General features: G+C 47.6%; 1 protein-coding gene across 1 annotated transcript in view; it reads left to right on the top strand.

The window, feature by feature from the left end:
• The first annotated feature begins 503 nt into the window (after positions 1-503).
• Positions 504-22,732, top strand: part of LOC120401063 (WD repeat containing planar cell polarity effector) — a 301,239-nt gene continuing 279,010 nt past the window's right edge. The window contains exon 1 of the mRNA XM_039530641.1: positions 504-522. The gene's annotated coding sequence lies outside the window, so the exon portion shown is untranslated. The remainder of the gene's footprint in view (positions 523-22,732) is intronic.

Below are 22,732 nucleotides of genomic sequence, written 5' to 3'. Positions count from 1 at the left end.
TTTCTTGGTTGTTGCCACCGGGGACAATTGTGCAATACATTACATAATTGGCTAGCCAAGGAGAAGTGACAACTCCCTTCTGCTTGAATGGGAATGGGCCATCAGCAAGACACGTGATTGCCTGGTGACCAACTTCTATTCCTATGAGGACTTAATTTTCAGTATAGTTACATTATTCCTTAAATATTACCTGTATACACATCGTGCCATGATTAGGAGTATTGATAAGTTATAAGATTTCAGTAGAGTTGCTTGTAAAGAACAGTGAACCCTTTGCCAGTTGGCACCAATGGGCCTCTGTGTCACACAGGGAGTGGCAAGATGTGCGTATGATCAAGTGAAACTAGGGTATTAAAGCAAACAGCCCAGGAGCTGCCTTCTGCTACCAGAGATGGTTGCAGTTTCACCCACTTCCTGCAGGAATGATGATGAACGTCATTGGCACGGGCAGCTGATTTTCCGAAGAGCAGAGTGTCTGAGCCTTTGGGAGTTGATGTGAGATGGAATGAGACAGAAAAGCATGTGAGTGATGTGAAACTAGGAAGCCTCTTATTTTGGGCACGCTAGCTCAAGTAAGATTTTGGTTTTATGTTTGAGCCTTAAAAAGGCAGGGGATTTTTTTGATTTCCTTTTGTCCAGCTTTAAAAAGATCCTTACCTAGCCTCCCCTGGTTCTGACCAGCCTTGTCACATTGCAGCACGCAGATCCATAAGAGTATTCACCTTTGGGTGACCCAATAGCAAGTGTGAAAAATCAGGACGCAGAGGGGCAATAGGTTGCTATTATACAAAGCCCCTAATATTGGGACGGTCCTGATAATATCAGGACATCTGGTCACCCTAATTCACCTGCCACTTTGCAAGATGTCATACAAATACATCCCATAGAGTATAGCACTTACTACCACAAGTAGTCACTGTGATTAAACATGGGTCTACTCCTGGCAGCAAGCACTGTGCCCACTAGTAGCACTATGCCATAGCTGATGCTAGCAAAAAGAATGTGATTTCTGCATTGTTCAGGTTCTAGTGATGCCATCTCAATCCAGGTGCATAAAGGACCTAGCCTAAACTGCCACTGTTTAAACCACCCTGGCAGATTTTCTGCTGCCCAGGGTCATCTGTTTATATTATATAGGTGAAAGCAAAAGCTATAATTCAGCCATGGGAGTCTTATCAACTTTTCACCATCAATAAAAGAAAGAGCATGAGTTTATTTTTGGAAGCACAGTTCAAAAGCACAGCAAGCTATTGCAATAAATGTTAATGTTTATTTTTGTTGTTTGGATGACTGCATTTCCCCTGTAAAAAGGGACTTTGACACCTTTAACAGGTTAGGTGGGTCCCATCCCTGAAATCAATGCACTATACCAGGTAGTAACTGATTTCAGGATCAGCTCCTAAGGTATTAAAAATGTCAAAGTCCCTTTGTACAAGACAAACGTAGTCATCCAAAGTGCTGCAAGAAAAACAAATATTAACATTTATTGCAATACCTTTATTTAACTTTCAGCCAGGCTCACAAAGACAAACTCATGCTCTTTCTTCGGGTGCTGGTGAAAAATTGGTCTGGATTTCAGGGCTGAATTTCAGTTTTACTGTTCACCAGTATAAATGAGCCACAGCGCTCATGGACAGACACCACAGCCTCCCCTGGGTGGAAAAGTAATTGTAACCTTCTTTTATTGGTGGGGCCAATGGAGAGCTAGAACAACCCACAAAGGGATCAGTACTGCCTGGGTATGGGGTGTATTTAGTGCACTGATTTAGCATAACCCCTTGCCAGCCTCATACTGAGCCCGAGGTAGAAATCAAAGTTGCTCTTCACTAGCAGGAATCCTGAGGGACACTGGAGGTGAGACTATCAAGTGCCTTCTCTTGGTGAATCCCTCTGCTGCACACAGGACCCCGCTAGTGCAAGGAGGTGAAATTTGCACCTCCCTACACCATTGATAGTGGATCCATCCCCCCAGGGCCGGTGCAAGGATGTTTCATGCCCTAGGCAAAACTTCCACCTTGCGCCCTCCCCCGTCCCGAGCCCCGCCTTGAGGCAGCCCCCGCGGCAGCTCCCCCTCCACCCTGAGGCGCCCCACGGCAGCTCCCCTCCTCCCTGAGGCGCCACCTCCTGCAGCAGCTCCCCTCCCACCACTCTCCGCACTGAGGCACACCCCCCTGCCCCAGCTCACCCCTCCACCCCAAGCACGCCGTGGCTGCTTCACTTCTCTCACCTACCAGGCTTGCAGCGCCTAAGCTGATTGGCACCGCAAGCCTGGGAGGCGGGAGAAGTGAAGCAGCTCACCCCTGCTCCGCCTCCTCCCCGAGCATGCCATTGCTGCTACACTTCTCCCGCCTCCCAGGCTTGCGGTGCCAATCAGCTTAGGTGCCACAAGCCTGGTAGGCGGGAGAAGTGAAGCAGCCATGGTGTGCTCGGGGAGGAGGCGGGGCAGGAGTGCGCTGGGGCGGGGAGTTCCCCTGCATGCCGCCCCCTGCCTTTACTTGCTGCAGGTGGCCCTCCCTGTGCTGCCCTGCCCCAGCTCCCTCCGCCTAAATGCCAGCAGTGACCGGGATGGCCGAAGATCTGGCCGCCGTGGTCACTGCTGAAGAAAATGCCGCCCCCCAAATCCTAGTGCCCTAGGCAACCGCCTAGGTCGCCTAAATGGTTGCACCGGCCCTGCATCCCCCTGTCCATTAATTGCTGAGGTGAGGGTTCTGTGGTTCCAATGCACATGTTGATGGCATTGCTAACACCTCAACAGCACAGCCCGCCACATTCTCATAGCCAGTTTGCTGGCTTTCGTTCTGGAAGGGGAAATGCAGAACCCTGAACTCGGGTCTTGACAGATGAGTTACAAAACAAGAACAAACCTTTGTATGCTTGACCTGAGAATGTAGCTATGTATTATGCTGAGGTTTCACCTTACATTCTGCAAATGGTTTGGAAGGCACAAGTAGCCTAGTGGTTGGCGCAGGGGATTGAATATAAGTCAAGACTCCTGGGTTCTATTCTCTCCCAGTGACTCTAATGCCTTGTGTAGGTCACATAGTGCCTCGTTTTGGTCTTCCATAAAACAGGTGTAATTACTTCTAACTACCTCAAAGGTTAATGACAATGTTTGTAAATTGTCTCAAGATTCCCGGATGAAAGGCACAATGTAGGTGTGTGATGTTATGAATCTGATCTAATATCTCATTGAAGAATAACAGGGCCAGAAAGCGCTAATTAACTCACAGACTAACTTGACCCATGGCCGAACTTTAGAGACTTGTTAGGAAAATATGTAAATGAATAGAGCTTTGAAATGCAAGTCTGCATTGTTAGAGGTAGAAGGGGAGATGTTTGCTCAGGTCTTGTGATGTAAGCAAATAAGTCTTGTCTATTGCTATGGCTTTAATTCAAAGATCAAAAAAGGATTATTAACATTTAGAAAGATACTTGAGTGAAATAGTATTATTGTCTATGTGTCTCTTTGAAGGTTGTGGTAACCTGTATCTGAACTGTTTAATGGATAAATTACCCTGTGTTGATTGCCAGGATGTTTGAGAGAAGAAAAGTTAAGCCTATTGTTTTCTCAAACCAAAAGGCTGCTGGAAATGTATAAGAATCCTGGGACATGATCCTACTTCATCTCAGATCTGCTTTGGGTTTCAAGAAGGGGAAACCTTAAGCCATAAGGATTGAGATCCCCAGTCACTGACTGGAGTCACCCTGAATATGGACATTGGACCATAACCTATGAACTATTTCTAAAAGGACTTTTGGCAACTATAAGCTCACCTCTCCTATGTATCTGAACCTCAAGAACTGAATTCAAGGGTATGGCTACTCTTGCAGCTGTACAGCGCTCCTGCGGGAGCGCTCCCACGGCAGCACTTTGAAGTGCGAGTGTGGTCGCGGCGCCAGCGCTGGGAGAGAGCTCTCCCAGTACTGCACGTACTCCACCTCCCCGTGGGGATTAGCTTACAGCACTGGGAGCCGCGCTCCCAGCTCTGGGGCACTGTTTACACTGGTGCTTTACAGCGCTGTAACTTGCTGCGCTCAGGAGGGTGTTTTTTCACACCCCTGAGCGAGAAAGTTGCAGCGTTGTAAAGTGCCAGTGTAGCCAAGGCCCAAGTCTGTATGTATATTGATCTTTTAATCAACTCTCTTTCTTTTTTTAATAAATTTTAGCTTAGTTAATAAGAATTGTCTATAGCATGTATTTTGGGTAAGATCTAAGTTATAATTGGACCTGGGTGTGTGGCTGACCCTTTGGGGTTGGAAGAACCTTTTCTTTTATATGATGAGATAAGATTTTCAGTAATCATCATTGAGTGACCTCAGCTGTGACAGTAACTGTGACAGTGCTGCCTGTGGGAGCAGTTGAGGTCACTCAGTTAGGGTGAACTGCAAACAGAATGGGGCAGACATACCCCAAAAGCTGGTGGATATTCCAATACTTAGATTTACCAAGCCAGCACAGAACAGCTTCTACAGTACCTCACTGGTTACTTAGAAGTTCAAACACTGCAGTTCCCTTAAAGTGCCCAGCCTCAGGCCTCCATCCAGACACACACATCAGACTCATAATGTCACAAGGTGTGAGTGGGATCTTACTATATTTCTTTTTAGAATGGAAGCATTTCAGGTCTGATGTTCCATAATTTAATCTGGGTTTGTCACTAACAAAGTGGATGCTTTTCCTGTTTGAAATGGCTGCCAATATACACTAGGACATGCTGTTTGGAAAATCTCTTTCCTTAACAGTTTGACATAGCAGAGGTTGCTCAAACAGCTCCTACAATACAGAACTGGGACTTCCAAACTTCTTGGTTGTTTGCGTAGGACATGGCTTGGAAGTAGGTTGCCAGGGAACATGTAGATCCATACAGTCCTTTGAGATGAACGGTCCTTGACAGGACAAGGTGCAGAAAAATCTTTCTTGAGCCTTCAGGAGCTGTTGGTATCAATGGACTGGTTCAAGCAAAGATACTGGTAATTAGGGAGTATGATGAGCGGTATGTCATACAAACCTTAGACAGAAGGAAAAGTAGACCCCAGTGAAGTCATTCAGTGGCCCATCAAAGGCTCAGAAGTCATTATGTTGCCTCCTCCAGTTTACTACTCTGCTAAGCCAGCTCCGTATCTTATGTGTGTGTAGGAGCATAATCGGGTGCCTGTAATGACAGCCTCCCTTAAGCTGGTGGCAGGGAATGGAACCTGAGACCTTCAGCACCAAGGCTGGGGTCGTCAAAGGGGCCTACAGGTCTTTGGTGAGGGGAATCCCAATAACCCACAAGCCCCCTGTGGCGGCAGATTTGGCAGCACTGTCTGAACCGGCCCTGGACATCAGTGTCCAGTGTGCAGGAGTGAGGGTCTCTGTCTCCCAGCCTACAAGTGGGGAAAGGAGACAAATGGGCCCTGTCGGATGTGAAAAGATATCTGTTGAGATTCAATGAAGGGTAGGGTAGAGCTGAAGGAAGTCGCAAAGCAGCATTGTAGCCGAGGATATAGAATTGAGCCTACTTCACAGTCAGTGAAATAATAAATGTTGAACATGGAAAATCCACCCGTTTCCTGGCTGCCAAACCCACTGGCTCTTGTCAGCTCTTGTTTCTTTGAGGTGTTCAGATTGGTGAATGGCAAATACCCTTTGGCCACATCCCTGTAGTATCATCAACCCTAAAGATGTCTTTGGTAGGGATGCTGGGACTCTCATGAGAACCTCTGATCTTGCAAGAAACTCCTCCATTAATATGATGAGTTTCTGCTATTGAGGGCTAGAACCTCACCAAAGCAGCCCACAAAATTCTGTCACCATTGACTCTGAACCCAATCCCTCAGCTAGATTTGGCCTCAGTCCTGCCCCCTGAATCCTGTAGAAACCGATTCCAGATCTGGATCTAAATACGGTCCCTTCAGCCCATCATTGATTGAAACACATGTCCAAACAGTAGGCCAAAGCCTGATATCCTTACTCAGTGTTTGCACTATTCTTACTCACTCTTTTCTCAAACCGTAAGGATTAGTGGCAGGGAGTCAGGCACCCAGCCTGCCTGTGACAGGCTCTGCTAAGGAGAATCAGCCAACCCAGATCCACCTGTGATACCTAGCAGGCTGGGCAGCAGTTAATTAGCTAATGAACACCTGGGTCTAATAAAGGCTTGTGAATTCTCAGTCAGCAGGCCCCAGTACTCAGAGCAGAAGCTGCTGAGGAGGGGAGCTGGTTAAATAGCTCACATGAAAAGGGGACCTAGGAAAGATGCTCCTGGAGGGAGCAGGATCCATAAGGGCTACGAGTGCCAAAGCAGGCCCTGTCCCAGCTAAAGGACCTTACCAGACAGCAGCAAGTGGTCCATGTTGCTGGAGAACTATACACCACTCTAGAGAAGAGCTGCTATGGTTTGCCCTCTGTGCTGGTTGTTGAAAACCAGGGCATATAGGAAGAGCTTCTCCTGCTAAATTAATCCGAGAATCTCAGGGACCTCAGGAAATCATCTAGTCCAACCCCCTGCTCAAAGCAGGACCAATCCCTAGACAGATTTTTGCCCCAGATCCCTAAATGGCCCCCTCAAGGATTGAACTCATAACCCTAAGTTTAATAGGGTGCTCAAACCACTGAGCTTCTTGAACTTTGGTTAGATAGACTGTAACCATGGGGAGGCTAGTCTACTGGAATAGGCACATAGCAGGGAATCAAGGAAAGAGACCCTGGGATGTAAATGTAAATGGGGGAGGTTGGCCTGAGGGCTCAAACTCTCTGCTGCTCATGGGTGGTACCCTGATTCAATTCTCAGCCCCACTAGGTAAGAACCTGGGGACTTCAACTACCTTGTTTCAGGAACGATGTCAGACCCAGGAGCTGGAAGGAGTGCCATGCCAGAAGGATCTGGCCAATTGTTCTAAAGGACAGCAGATGGGGAGTGACTCCAGAGTTCTGGAAAGCCAGGAAATTGCTGGCGACTAGATTGGTGTAATCAAATAATTTTGTAAGTCGCAGGCCCAGATGAAGAATTTCCACCTGAAATTAAATGGTCAGATAAAGGTGCAGGAAACCCAGATCCCAGAATTAAAGGAGAAACATTCCTGGGCAGTTCAGTGGGGGAGGGTGCTGACTGCACATCACGAATGACCAAAGCTGGTAGAAGCAGATCTGGAAATGGCAAGGCAGGCCTGGGAAGGTGACTATTTTATGCTGGCCAATATAGTTAAGATGATTCTAAATGTCAAAGAAATCATTTTGCACTTGTGGAAATGAGTAACAGAGTTGGAATAGTGGCTCAAGAAGGGCAAAGCGGGCAGAGAGCAAGCCTCTCACACCCACACACACTATGACAGACCTGGGGCACAAGAGTTGCTATGAGAAGAGATGCGCCAGAAACGCAGTCTCGGGACCCAGGAGGAGTGGGTGGAGGCTGAGAAGAGCTACTTAAAAGAGCAGATGTTTGAAGAAGCCAAACTGAATAGAGACCTCGAGAAGGAGATCACCTGCCTACAAGACAAACAGAAGGCGACGGAATATCTGCTAGTTTTGGAGAAGGGGAAACTGAGGCAGGGACACACCTGCTGCTCCACATTGGGCCACCAGATGGTGTGCGGATGATGCACTATCCAACAACGAGCTAAAACTCTTAAAAACTGAGGACCAGACTGTGACAGGTGGAGGAGGAGGGAGTGCGCAAGGAGTCTCCTCTCAGCCTTGCCCAGTTCATGCCAGGGCCACTCACAATATCAGAGACGCTCAAAGGACCCTCCTCAATGCGACCCAAAGGAGGCATGGAAGAAGGAAGCCATGGTCTTTATGAACAGCCTGCAGAACGAGCCACCTGCACCACCCAAGAGGTCTCCCTGAGCACTGGGCTGTCTATTGTAGCAGTACAACTCTACACTGTCCTCCTGCTCCGGCCAGGGGGAGTAAGTGCTCCAGTTTGGCCCGGGGTAAGAATCTCAGGATTGGGCTTGCTGGGAACCTGCTCCAATATTTGTAAATGTGTTCAGGTTAGAGGAAGGTGAAATACAAAGAGTCTGAGTTTCTGCAGGTAAATAATGAATACAGCCTCTGCGTAATATAACAGCCGACTTCTGTTCCTGGTCGAAATTAATAACAACATAGGTTTGGCATCAGCTAGTCTGTCCTTTCAGCCCTAACTGCAATAATTTGATTTAAATCATCATCTCAGATAGCTTGTGCACTTGTGCCCAGCATACAAGTACTCTCATATGGTTTTTGAACAGGTTAGCCATAGATACATAGAGGTATTTGAACCTCCTCCTCCTCTTTACCGGTGAAATGACCTGTGTGGCAAAATTTATAATATTGCTTCATTAAAACTTCATTTGCAGTTGTCTCATGTGGTAACTGAACAAAGGAATTCCTGTCACACGAGAAATAACCTGGGGAAAATGATAGCAGCTTCTTCTTGGTGTTGGAATTGATTACCCTTGGAAGATGAGGCAAATTTGGGATTAAGTCATAAAGATCGTAAGAATACCATTAGGGAAGCATTTAAGGAAAGGAAATGCTGCCACTTCTAGTACTACAGTGTTGACTGACAATGAGTAGCATCAAATTTAGGGCCTTTTTACCTTCTTTATATTTGCATCTGCTCCACACAGTGACTGGTAAATGGCAACATGCTTTGAGTGGTGATTGTGTCTCCACACAAGAAGGGTCTTAACATAGTCATTGTAAGGGAATAAACAGAATTGTCTTATGCAAGTTCACCTCCTGGTCTAACAATAATGTCTAAGATTTCTCAGAGTCCGGGCACAGTTAGGGATGCGGCTTTACCCTGGTGATTTGTGTGATGCCTTTTTCTCCCAGATAAATTTAACGTGTTCCATCAACTGACCTAAAGCACGGAAAATAAGACAAATGCGTTCTCCTAAGTGAGTCAGAAAGGAAAACAATAGTTTGTCCAAGCTATTCATCTTAATAACATTGATCCAGTCAATCAGCATAAATGGAAGAAAAAAAATCCATAAATCTAGATCCTGAGTCATTTCTTGTAACCAGAGTATCATATCTTGTGTTATATTCATCTGATATGAGTGTAAACTTTCAGGAATTATGGGATCCAGGGAGGAAACTGTTTCCAGACTTTTGGAAGCATAATTAGGTGGCCTTGGATTAAGCAGTTGAAATGAACAGTCTCCCTTCAAATAAAATGGCATTTTTGCATATACTCTGCTGTGGCATGAAATGGGTTAAAATGAAAGAGCATTTATTGAGATATGCTTTGATGGCTGTGATACGCCAAACTTTCCGTGTATTTTAAGAACACAAGTACTGGACTGTGAAAATCATCTGGGACCAGCAGGGATATTTTATTAATGTTTTCTCCAGTTTGGATTCCTGCCACTCTGTGCATTGTCTTATTACTAGGGGCAAGGGTTCTGTTGATTTTACAAACAAGCCAAAACTGCTGGCATCAGCTCTTTTGGATACTTCTGTAGAGAAGGAATGGGCCAAATTCACTTCTGCTGAACTCCATTGACTTCAATGGAGTTACACAAATCTGCACAGAGGTTGGTATTAAGAATTCTACCTGGTGCATCATCAAGTAGTGTAGGGATCATGCCCAAATATTTCAATCAAAATCCCATTTATTTATGTACTTCTGATATAGACACATGCTTCCATGAGGCAAGGACAATGGTCTCGCTGAGATTATCTCCATTTTAATATTAATTGTCCTGTGTAATTTCTCTGAGGGCTTGGCTACACTTGAAAGTTGCAGCGCTGGGAGTTACAACGCTGGTCGTGCAGCTGTGTAGGGACAGCGCTGGTGTGTGGCCACACTTGCAGCATTTCCAGCGCTGTATTGAGAAGTGCATTGTGGGCAGTTATCCCACAGAGCACCTCATCCCATTTTGGCGCTGTGGGTTGTGGGAAGGGGACGGAAGGGTGCGAGTCATTCCGCTTCCTGTCCCAACGCCCCGTGGTGCATCACTTCACATCCCAGCAGTCACAGTTTTTCCGGCCACGTTTGGCGCCATTGTGAGTCTCTTGCTGTGTTTTACTCTGTCTGTGAATCACGATTTCTGTGGGAAATGGAGCCCGAGCTGCTGAGGACTGTGCTGATGAGTGTCACCAGCACAACACGTTTGGCAGTTGAGCTCTTCCTTCAGCTCCAAAGTGACAGTGAGGAGTCCGACGATGATATCGAGTCACCTGCCGTGTGTGACACTACATTGCTTGTGGCATTCACGGAAATGCTCAGCACCGTTGAACGCCGCTTTTGGGCTCGGGAAACAAGCACTGAGTGGTGGGATCACATCGTCATGGAAGTCTGGGATGACGAGCAGTGGCTGCAGAACTTTCGGATGAGAAAAGCCATTTTCATGGGACTGTGTGCTGAGCTCGCCCCCACCCTGCGGCGCAAGGACACAAGATTGAGAGCTGCCCTGATGGTGGAAAAGCGGGTGGCTATTGCAGTCTGGAAGCTGGCAACTCCAGACAGCTACCAGTCGGTCGGGAACCAGTTTGGAGTGGGAAAGTCAACCGTTGGAATCGTGTTGATGCAAGTTTGCAGGGCCATTAATCGCATCCTGCTAAGAAGAACCGTGACTCTGGGGAACGTGCAGGACATTGTGGATGGCTTTGCACAAATGGGTTTCCCTAACTGTGGAGGGGCGATAGATGGGACGCATATTCCTATTCTGGCACCCCCCCACCTAGTATCAGAGTACGTTAATCGTAAGGGGTATTTCTCTATGGTTCTCCAGGCACTTGTGGATCACCGTGGGCGTTTCATTGACATTTACACAGGCTGGCCTGGAAAGGTGCATGATGCACGCATCTTTCGGAACAGTGGCCTGTTCAGGAAGATGCAGGCAGGGACTTATTTCCCAGACAGGAAGATCACAGTAGGGAACGTCGAAATGCCCATTGTGATCCTTGGAGACCCCGCTTACCCGTTACTGCCTTGGCTCATGAAACCGTATACAGGGAAGCTTGACAGGAGCAAGGACCGGTTCAACTACAGGCTGAGCCGGTGCCGAATGACTGTGGAGTGTGCTTTTGGCCGTTTAAAAGCTCGCTGGAGGTCTCTGTATGGGAAGCTAGACTTGGGGGAAAGCAGCATCCCCGCGGTTATATCCGCATGCTGTACCCTCCATGATATTTGTGAAGGGAAGGGTGAAACATTCAGTCAGGCATGGACCACCGAGGTTCAAGTCCTGGAGGCTGAATTTGCACAGCCAGAGAGCAGGGCTACTAGAGAGGCCCAGCACAGGGCTACAAGGATTAGGGATGCCTTGAGGGAAGAATTTGAGGCTGAAAGCCAACAGTAATGTTTGCTGCCTTGCATGGGAGTGAAGTGCAGTGGTTACACTGTTAGGATTCTATTATCCCTAAAATGATTTGCAGTGCCTGTTTCTTTACTGGGCTAAGGTATCTTTCACTATCTGCAATAATAAAAGCAACAAAGAATCCTGTGGCACCTTATAGACTAACAGACGTTTTGCAGCATGAGCTTTCGTGGGTGAATACCCACTTCTTCGGATGCAAGTGGTGGAAATTTCTTTGTTGCTTTTACAGATCCAGACTAACACGGCTACCCCTCTGATACTGCAATAATAAAGACTGTTTTCAAAGCCAAGAATTATTTTATTGAAAAGAAAAAAACTTCCTTGACAGACACACAACATTTCAGGAACCTAAAAGGGCAGGGGGGTGGGTTGGTGAACTGTACAGTCACAAGTTTGCATATGTCCTGTCTGGAGTGCTGTGCAATGACTGCTGCACTTCAGGGTGCATATACTGCATGGTGATGGGGGTTGAGTGCAGAGGGTAAGGGTCGTAGTTCTCAGGGCTGGTTGGTGAACGTACAGGTGTTGGAGGCAGCTGGTGGTGGTAAGAACCTGGATGCTGGGGAAGGGGGGTTGGAGCTGACATTGGGGCAGAAGGGAAAAATCTTTGGGACGGAGGGGGTGGGGGGGCAGCACGGTAGTGCTCTGCCTGCATGGCTACGAGTGACTGGATAGAGTCCGCTTGGCACGCCAGGATGCCTAGCAGCTGATTTGTGCTTTTCCTCTTGGCCACTGCGTTTCTCCGCCAATTTCTCTGGCGGATCCTGCTTTCCCTTTCTCTCCAGTCCTGCAGGTTTTTACTCTCTCTAGCAGAGTGATCAATAACTGTTTTCAGCATGTCTTCCTTGGTTTTTCACGGCTTCTTCCTCAGATTTTGTAGTCTCTGTGCAGTGGTGGAGCCAGGCAGTCCAGCAGTCAAGGTCGCTTTTTGAAAGGCAAAAATGGCAACAGTTAACAGGGTAGCATTGTTCATTATCTCATCCAGACAGTAATTCCCACACACTGAAGGAGTTTACAGTCTTCACTTTAGCATACTTTTCCCATACCAAAAAAGAGCACACACAACACAACAGGAGCCACGAAATGGTGAGTAAAGGGAGACTGATTGCTTCAGGGCTGTGCAGGGGTTTCTGTGTGCAGGGGACAGCAAACAGCTACAGGGGGGATCTGCACTGAACAGTCTCCCAACATTTTCCACAGGAGTTACTCCTGGAAGATATCTCCCTGCTGCGGGTCACCAGGGAAGAGCGGGAAGGTCTTCTACAGCAATGCGGATTCCGCCCTGGCCCCTATGCAGCCTGTGTGCAGCAATGGTCCCCCACCCCTCACGGGACAGTGGCGCGGACGCGTTAGCCTGACTGGGACAAGGACCACAGTGGCTCTCCCAATGAACCTGCGCAAGTGCATTGCCAACGCTCTGGATGAGACTTTTGAAGAGATTACTGAGGCCGATTACCGTGACGTGATAGACCACATCAATGGGCTATTCCACATCTAGGCATGCATGCATGCAGCCCTAACCCCCACTCCTCTCCCGAAACATTTCCACCCTGAAAATAAAAGCCGCTTACCGGTAACCCGCTCCTCTGCTTGTCCTTCAGCAAGTGCTGGCTGCTGCGATTGGCTACCTTCCTCCTGGCTTGAGAAGAGCTCCTGGCTGCATGCCTCCTGGGACTCTGGGGTGTCTTCCCCCATCCCAGTAGCTTCACTCGCGGTTTCCTCCACCCCCCCCTCCTCCTGCTGCTCCTTTCCCCCATCCTGCTCAGAAGTGTCCATTGTGGTCGTCGGATTGGCAGTGGGGTCACCCCCAAGTATCGCATCCATCTCCCTGTAAAAACGGCAGGTCGTGGGGGCAGCGCCGGATCGGCGGTTTCCCTCGCGTGCTTTGTAATAGGCACTCTGCAGCTCCTTCACTTTAACCCTGCATTGCAGCGCGTCCCGCTCATGGCCCCTATCCAGCATGGACTTTGATACCTGCCCAAAGGTATCATAATTCCTACGGCTGGAGCGCAGCTGGGACTGCACAGCTTCCTCCCCCCAAACACTAATGAGGTCCAGCAACTCGCCATTGCTCCATGCTGGGGCTCGTTTGCCACGTGGAGGCATGGTCACCTGGAAAGATTCACTGATTGCACTCCACACCTGGCTGCAGCAAACAGGAAGGGGATTTTTAAAATTCCTGGGGCATTTAAAGGGCGGGTCACCTGAGGCCAGAGCAGTAGAGTGCAAACTGATGAGCAGAGTGGCTGAACAGGAATTCTGGGATATCTCCTAATAACCTGGAGGCCAATAACAGCGCTGGTGTCTGTCCACACCTGATGAGCAGCGCTGGATCACCAGCGCTGCACTTGCTACACCCCAAGCAGACCAGGTGTTCAGCCAGCGCTGCAGCCAGGGAGCTGCAGCGCTGGATGTGCCCTGCAGGTGTGGACGGTTACTAATTGCAGTGCTGGAAAGCCTCCACCAGCACTGCAACTCTCAAGTGTAGCCAAGCCCTGAGATATTTCTCTCGTTTGATCAGACTGAAACATTGCAAAAGATTCAAGCCTGCTTGGAACACGAAAGAAAAGAAAAGAAAGAAAGAAAATAAATGTATCTTTGGGCCGCTCTGCTCTCAGGACTTCATCTTGTCTCCCCTTAACTCCACTGAATTCACAGAATGATTTCTGTACATAAAGGCCCTGGCTGAGAAGGTGCTGAACCCTTCCTCCAATGTTCCCTCAGCACCCACTGACCTTTGTCTGAGGAAGGACTTCTCCATATGCAGATTGCAGAATTGTCAGACTGCTTTGGCCCCTGCTTTTAGCAAGATAGTTAAGCACTTGCACTTTAAGTACCTTGCTCAGTCAGGGCCTTTCTCTTTTTCTTCTTTCTGATCTGTCCCCATTTCCTCCTTCTCTAGGCTTTCCCAGAGTTTTACCTTGACCTTAGCCTGCTTACATTTGCTATGACTCATTTGTAGTAACAATGTAAATTATTGTCTCATTATTAATGTTTGCTCTTGGCTTTCGTCTCTTTACATGTCAGCCATACGTTGTGACTCTAGCTGTTTGATATGTTTTCCCCATTTGCCATCTGTGGTCCATATTCTGCTTTCTTCCTGTTATGCTCGTTTGATTTGCTGACACCAAAACAAATATGACAGTGGCAGGCAGCTGTAGTGATGCTCAGAATGATGTGTATCTTCATAGCTGTCTAGTCACTTCATGTGCTAAGTCCTGCTCTTTTGCCAGAATTTTCCCTTCCCCTCCTGGTGGGATGACCTCACCCTGGATCCTGCAGCACCAGATTTTGCACTGTAATCTCTGCTGTCCCTCAGCAGGCAGCTCCTCACTACAGAGCCCTAAGGCAGCTCCAAACTTTGACTTTTTCTCTGCCCTACTTCTCCTTCCCACCATGACTCCCATGCTTGCCTTCTGGCCTTCCCTTCATGCACTAGTTTTCTCTCTTCCCCAGACCTCATTGCTCCTCCCCTTCTCTATTCCCTGTCCTTCTCTGCTCCCTGGAGTGGTAGCCTTTTCAGCCCTCCCCTGTCTCACTCATATATCCTCACCTCATCTCCATCTCACTCATTGCCTCATGCATCTCTCCTCAGGGTGAACTCTCTCCTAATCCTGGCCCATCCTTCACCTCAGTCCTCTCCTCCTCCCACTCTCTCCTGTGCCTTCATGCTCACAGCCCTTGCAATCTGATTCCCACCATTTCCCTCCTGCTCCTCTCCAGTTACCCCTGGAAATCCTGCTCCCTCTCCAAGAAGCTGACTTGGGCCACAACTTCTTTCTCATCTCACGCTGTTCACCACTTTGTTCTCATAAAATCTGACATGCTCCCAATTGACACAATTTTCTCACTTTCCCCAAGATGTGTTGCTTCACCCTCTTGCTCCTCACACCCATCAGCTCCAGCTCCTTTCTCGTTTGCCTTCACATAACTTCTCCTCCTTTGAAATCCACTCCATCGTCTTCCCCATTCTATGTACTGCCCCATGGCTCCTAGCCTCCCTTTCCCTTTGAATCCTGGTTTGTTTGGTTGGTTGGCTGGTTGGTTGATTGGTTTTTTGCTCATTCCTCATTCTATCACCATGTGCTTTCCTCAGTGTCTCCCACTTTCCCACATCCTGTCATTTGATCGATGATCTTCAGTGCATCTATCTCTTTGAATTCTCTCTTAGCTTTTTCCAGTCTTCCCTCTTCTCATTTCCCTCTAGTAACACCATCATTTCAGCTATTCTTGACTGCTTCACTCCACTCCCCATATATTTAGTTAATATGTGCTAGAATAAAAAACCTAGTCCCAGAAGAAAAGAACCACTTTGTGGTTGAGTTGCAAATATTACTAAACACAGAAAGATTTTTTACACCTTTTTATGTAGAACAACAAAAAATCTACTCATTAGTTTGATCTTAGTTAAAAGAAATCATGTGTAATGTAATGGAAAATGGAAAGGAATGAAGTTGAAAATGAAAACGAGGTATCTCATTAAAGCTCTATAAATCAATAAATTGTCTGCACCAACAACACTTGCCCATAACAAGCACAACAACATCTGTGCACTGGACAGACAAATGGTATCGTATGATGCATCTCATGAATTAAATAGCACACACACAAAAAGATGACTTATGATTACAGAAAGCAAGGATGGCTTGTGCCTGATGGAACAATTTTATTACGGCATATGCATGGAAATCTTACAAAGAGCAATGCTGACCTTCAGACAACTTATGAGAGAAGGAATATAATGGACTTAAAATGAGGGGTAGAAAATATTGATTATGGGCCTAATCCAGCTCTTATGTGAGCAATTGGGACAATAGCAACATCTATCTTGTGTTCAATAGCCTGCTATGATCAGAGTGCAGCTCTATGGGGTAGGGGCATAAGTATCGTGAAATTACCTCTCCCTTGTGTTGCAGTCATTTGGAACATTGTGGGTCTGGGACAGAGTATACAAACCCCACACCAGGAAAGGCAGGGTTAAAGAGCAGCTTTGTCTCAGGCAGACCTATCCAACCACACCTGTGAGGCTTGCCACTCTGGAGGAGGAGCCTTGAAAGGGAGAAGCCCTGTTCAGAAGGGCCCAGGCCTGGGACTTGGGAGCTGAACAAACCTCTCCCCATTAGCAACCAGGATGGAGCACTGTGGAGGTCGATACTAAACTGCTCAAGATAGTTAAGACCAAAGCAGACTGTGAAGAACTTCAAAAAGATCTCACAAAACTAAGTGATTGAGCAACAAAATGGCAAATGAAATTTAATGTGGATAAATGTAAAGTAATGCACATTGGAAAAAATAACCTCAACTATACATACAACATGATGGGGGCTAATTTAGCTACAACGAATCAGGAAAGAGATCTTGGAGTCATCGTGGATAGTTCTCTGAATACGTCCACGCAGTGTGCAGCAGCAGTCAAAAAAGCAAACAGGATGTTAGGAATCATTAAAAAAGGGATAGAGAATAGATGGAGAATATCTTATTGCCCTTATATAAATTGATGGTACGCCCACATCTTGAATACTGCGTACAGATGTGGTCTCCTCATCTCAAAAAAGATATACTGGCATTAGAAAAGGTTCAGAGAAGGGCAACTAAAATGATTAGGGGTTTGGAACAGGTCCCATATGAAGAGAGATTAAAGAGGGTAGGACTTTTCAGCTTGGAAAAGAGAAGATTAAGGGGGGATGTGATAGAGGTATATAAAATCATGAGTGGTGTGGAGAAAGTGAATAAGGAAAAGTTATTTAGTTGTTCCCATAATATAAGAACTAGGGGCCACCAAATGAAATTAATGGGCAGCAGGTTTAAAACAAATAAAAGGAAATTCTTCTTCACACAGCGCACAGTCAACCTGTGAAACTCCTTGCCTGAGGAGGTTGTGAAGGCTAGGACTATAACACAGTTTAAAAGAGAACATCCATGAATTTATCTAGTTAAGTCCATTAATGGCTATTAGCCAGGATGGGTACGGAATGGTGTCCTTAGCCTCTGTTTATCAGAGGGTGGAGATGGATGGCAGGAGAGAGAATCACTTGATCATTGCCTGTTAGGTTAACTCCCTCTGGGGCACCTGGCATTGGCCACTGTTGGTACACAGGATACCGGGCTGTATGGACTTTGGTCTCACCCAGTATGGCCATTCTTATGTTCTTATGAGGACAAAGATGGCAGAGGGTTCTTGTGAGCAATGCCATGAGGCTGCTGTGCTGGGCTATGGCTTGTCAAGTATCTGCTGAAAGGAGGAGGCCAGGCAGGGCTGTCCCTAACTTTTCTGGGGCCCTATGCAGCCCCTCTGTGGGTTGGGAAGGGGAGCGTGGGGCCCCAGGCCTCACTTCACTTCAGTCATGGGTAGTATGTAAACTGCTGGTTGGGGGAAGCTAGCTCACGGCTCCGCCCTTGCTGCCCAAGGTCCCGCCCTCTCGCCCCCCTTGCCCACCAGAGATGGCCCTTCCAAGCGCCCCCAGTCCTGGAGCAGTGGGTGGGTGGCCTCAGCCCCAGTGTCCCCAGCTCCAGAGTGCCAGGCGGGCGACCACAGCACCCCAGAGCCAGGCAGCCTAAGCACTGGCCCTAGCTGCCCTGAGCCCTGGGCCACAGGTGGCCCACCCTAGCCCCAGCCCCAGCCCGCTTCGTGGAACAGGTGCAGCCTAAGCCAGGGCCACGGGGGAAGAGCAGAAAGCAGAAGGGGCCTTGAGGCAGAGTGTGGGCTGGGCCATGTCTGGCTGTTTCAGTAGCGTAGCTAGCAGGGTTCAGTGGAAGCAGCCGCTTCCCCTCAGGGCGGCAGGCGCGGAAGCAGCACCTGCCAGCCGGCGCTGACAGCAGCACAGCCAGAGGAGCCATGCGGGGGGGCAGACACGGCCGGAGGAGCGAGGGGGCCGGCTCCTTGGCTCAGGACTCGGCGGCCAAGCACTCCCCCCCCCCCCCCCCCACTAATGCAGCGGGAGGCTAAAGGGCCCCTGTGCCTTTAAGGCTGCCGAGCGGCGAGCCCCGCATGGAGCGTGCCGAGCGCTGGGAGCAGGCCGTGGACAGGCGGCGGTGCAGGACGGAAGGTGAGCGGGGGTGTGTGTGTCTGGTCGGGGGGTGTGGCCAGAGGAGGAGCCAAGGGAGGGCACCTTTTTTATGTTTGCTCCCCCTGCACTGAAAACCTGGCTATGCCACTGGGCTGTTTGGGGAGGCTCAACCTCCCTGGCTTGCGATACCTGCTACCCATGACTTCACTTCAGTCTTATATTTTACTGACTGACTGGCAACGCCATGCCCCTTATATACCCATGAGGACATGGCTGACAACATTATAGGAGATTCGAGGAAAATGTAATTCTCAGAAAGTCTGGAAGGTTCCACGAGTTTCTACAAATGTCCAGAACATTCTAGGAGGTTAGTGAAAAATGAATCCGCATACGGAATACTGAAACATTTTACTTCAAACATTCTATTTTCCCTTTTGTCACCAATAACAAGAACAGCACCCAGACTCCGGCGGCCCCCAAGCCCAGCATCCCACATGGTCGCCTAGGTCGCCCTGCCCCTAAATCCGGCCCTGAACCCAGAATAGAGGAGCAGGGACTGGGTTTCCCTACAGGCCATCAAGGAAAGGCCTGGTGAAGGCCTTGGCCAAGGGTGATAAGACCTAGTGGGTGCAGTGTTGAGCTGGAGCCTAAGAATAGGCTGCTGGACTTTTATTGGACTGGACTCTGATGTCACCTGAAAGAGGTGAGACTGAAATACAACTTGCCTGGATGGCTGAGTAAAGGAGGCCACCACCAGGCTGCTCAGGGCGGCTATGGAGAGGGAAAACTTGACAATGCTGCACCCAGCCGGAAGGCAGCCTGCTGGCTGCTTTGTCCCAAAGTCCAGTTCTACCTTCACTTACATGGGCATACCTCCCCTTCACTGCAATGGCAGCTGAACCCACAGGAGCGTATCATAACTTACCTTATAAAATATAGTATAGTATTTTAAATAAGGGTACAAAACATGACTGCACTATTGATTCTGCTGAGTTTGGGGGCATTTTTAATAAGGGCTTTGTGACAGAGTATACCAGACCCTCTGAGGCCCCCTGCTGGAGGCCTCATGGCCCTGCCACATCCCACCCCCAAAAGGGTCCTTCCTCCACGCTGCGGAGAATGGCTGTTTCAACCAGGGCCCAGCAGCCTAGTATAAGAAGAGCTGCAGGGCCAGAGGGAGGCTAGTTTTTTGCTAGAGCTGTAAGAGTGTGGATGGAGCTGCAGAACCCAGGGCTGGGCTGAGCTGCCAGAAGCCAGGGAGAGCAAGAAGGACCCCTGAGCTGGTTGCTGGGGCTCGATTAGGACAAAGCCCTGAGGTAAGGGTGAAGATGGCGTGTGGCTTGGGTGACCAGACAGCAAATGTGAAAGATCAGAACAGGAGTTTGGGGGTAATAGGCATCTATATAAAAAAGAGCCCCAAATATCAGGACTGTCCCTATAAAATTGGGACATCTGGTCACCCTATGTGTGGCTGTGGGGAAGTGGGCCAGAGAATTAGAGAAGCCATGTGACATAGTTAAAGGGACACAGCCAGTGACTGCTATCTACAGGGTCCCTGGCCTGGGCCCTGGAGTAGTGGGTGGGCCCATGTTCTTCCCCCTTCCCCCCCATTAGCCACTGGGGGGAAGTGACCTGGATATTGTGGGAACTGAACTATAGTGGCCCAACTGGAGAGCTGCAGCCAGAAAGCCCAAGAGGGCAAAGACATTTTCTCTAGGGAGGGAGCCCTGGGGCACTGCTCTATCCTGGAGCAGGGATAAACACACAGAGGTGGAGCTCATGAGAGGTGAGTGTCTCCTGTTACAGGTTTGTGTGTTGTTTAAGTAATATCACTAATTATTTGTTGATAATGTTGTTTCACTTTATCACAAATTCAGTAGTCACCATTTAAAAACTGGCCAGTTGCCTAGGTACAAGATGTAACTTTACCTTCCTGGCTGCATGATGGCTGCCATCTTGGCCAACAAACCAGGGACCTCTAGAGCTAAAAGCAGAAGTTGCTACAGCTTGAACCAGAGTCATGGCTCTTTAGCTGGGGACTCTAATAACTCAGATCCTCTGTGGATCAGCAGAGAATGGCCCCCGTTACACACACTTGTCAGTGAGATATATTTGCACTATCCAGAGTATTCATTACAGTAAATGTAGAACTGTTAGTTACTCTGCAAATACTAAAAAAAACATAAGTTTTTTAGGGAGGTTGTCTGTGCACTCAGTGAAAAGAGGAGCTGGAATTTCTCTGTTTATTCCATGCCAGAGGTCTAGATAGGAGTTTGACTCCCTGGGTATTCTGACTTTGGACTGATCTGTAAAGAAGCTGTCACGTAAATGTGGAGAGTAGTTACTCAATCCAGACATTTGACAGTCAGTACCTTTGTTCTGTTTGCCTTTTGCAGAATGCGCCAGTCTGGAATAGGCAGATATGAATACTTGAATGTCACCATTTTCAGCTGTACCTCACATTATTATTCAGAGGTGCAACCATGGGGAGGGGACTGGTAGTGAAATTGCATGAATCCTGCAGCTATACTGAGACCACAGGACAGTAATAAAAGGAGGAGGGAAGTCAAATGACTTCATGAATTCTTCAATTAGAAATCTGTACTATAGGTATGATTCTCCCCCCTCGCCCCCTTTACTCTGAGGGGGAAAGGGAAGCCCCATTTATTCCACATACCAAAAAATAAAGAGTTATTGTTTAACAAGACAAATGTGTTATAATTATTGAGAGGCAGACCTGCACATTCAGCGCTGTTAGGAATCTTTCCACTCTTAATGGCTTCCATAGATGCTATTTTCCACACTCTGTGCAGTAATTTAGCTGCTCTGTGGAGCCATCTTCTGGGTTTAGCTATACCTTTTGATTGCTACTGTTGGCCTACTTTTAGCCACACAGCATATTTCTAGTTCTAGTATATACTGTGCCATATTTTTCAACTGCCAAGCTGATAGCTAAGAGATCAGAGGTGATGGCCAATGTGAGAGAGCGAGCTGGAAAATGAGGGGTGCAAATCTAACAAATATCTTCTAGTAAATCATAGACTATCAGGGGTGGAAGGGACCTCAGGAAGTCACCTAGTCCAACCCCCTGCTCAAAGCAGGACCAAGCCCCAACTAATTTTTTTTTTTGCCCCAGCTCCCTAAATGGGCCCCTCAAGGATTGAACGCATAACCCCTGGGTTTAGTAGGCCAATGTGCAAACCACTGAGCTATCCCTCCCATCAGTTTAACTTCATTACTCTTCTTTAACAGCAAAAACTAACTGAAGCTAAAATTCAGAACCTTTCACTTGAAATGCAATCTAAGTTCATGTACAATACACTTGTGTATGGCCTCAGAATCCCAAAATAATTCAGATTTAAATAATACCAGTACAGAGAAATAATCGATGGAGAGAAAAATTACAAGGGATTGTAAAGTATCAGGGGGTACCCGTGTTAGTCTGTATCCAAAAAAACAACGAGGCGTCTGATGGCACCTTAAAGACTAACAGATTTATTTGGGCATAAGCTTTCGTGGGTAAAAAACTTCTTCAGATGCATGGATTGTAAAGAGAGAGTGAAAGCAAAGGAATAAGGCGAGAACCAACTGGAATACAAGAGACAGTAGGTAAAGGAGGAAAAAGATGGAATTATTTCAGCTTAGAGTTGGAATAACACAAATCACTGGTCTGGCAGAATGATACAAAAAGGCGGTTCCAGGTGGCAGGCACTACCACAAAAGGTATTGCACCATCCTTTCAGGCAATCAGTAAGGACCCTGTGTTAATGGCTAATGCCTTTTAATCCTAAACTATTTTAAAATTCCTGACCTTTAAAAACATGCATCTCTGAGAGAGTGGCTTTTAGTACAAAGTAAATTGACCAGGGAGTATCAAATCAGGACAAGAATTGAGGTAATATCTTAAAGGTGACCTGCAAATAGACAAGTTCATTTCCCACCCCCCTATTTTTTGCTTGTTTTGGTTTTGTATCTGTTACAAATTCAAGTCCCATCTTAGGAGTCACTGCAATACTAATAATTGTAGAGACTCATGTTTTAGCCTACTTGGGCACCAATCTCTGCTACTCTTAATGCATCCTGCCTTTCTTCTCAAGGACTTATGAGAGGCACTGCTTCCAGGAAAACCCTGTTTACCATGGAATGCACTGGCTGGTGTGGGAGAACACTAGCTCTCTACTGGCTGGAGTCAAATCTGCACAGGTATTTGTGATTCTCTTTCCCTCTAATGACTGGCCTGTAATACATAAAGGACCTGCTACTAGTGACACCTACCAAGTTCTATCACCTACGAAGGGCACCGAGGTTGTAGCTGTGTGTGTGCTTTAGCCGCCAATTTTGGTGTCCGTTGTTTGTGGGCAAGGATTTAATACAAGCAAGGTGCAGACCAGCAGCAAATCTCCTGTTGTGCGGGTGATGAGATAAAGTTGGGGAAA

The sequence above is a fragment of the Mauremys reevesii genome, linkage group 3, assembly GCF_016161935.1.
Source record: "Mauremys reevesii isolate NIE-2019 linkage group 3, ASM1616193v1, whole genome shotgun sequence".
NCBI classification, from domain to species: domain Eukaryota; kingdom Metazoa; phylum Chordata; order Testudines; family Geoemydidae; genus Mauremys; species Mauremys reevesii.
This window is presented reverse-complemented; position numbering and strand designations above follow the sequence as displayed.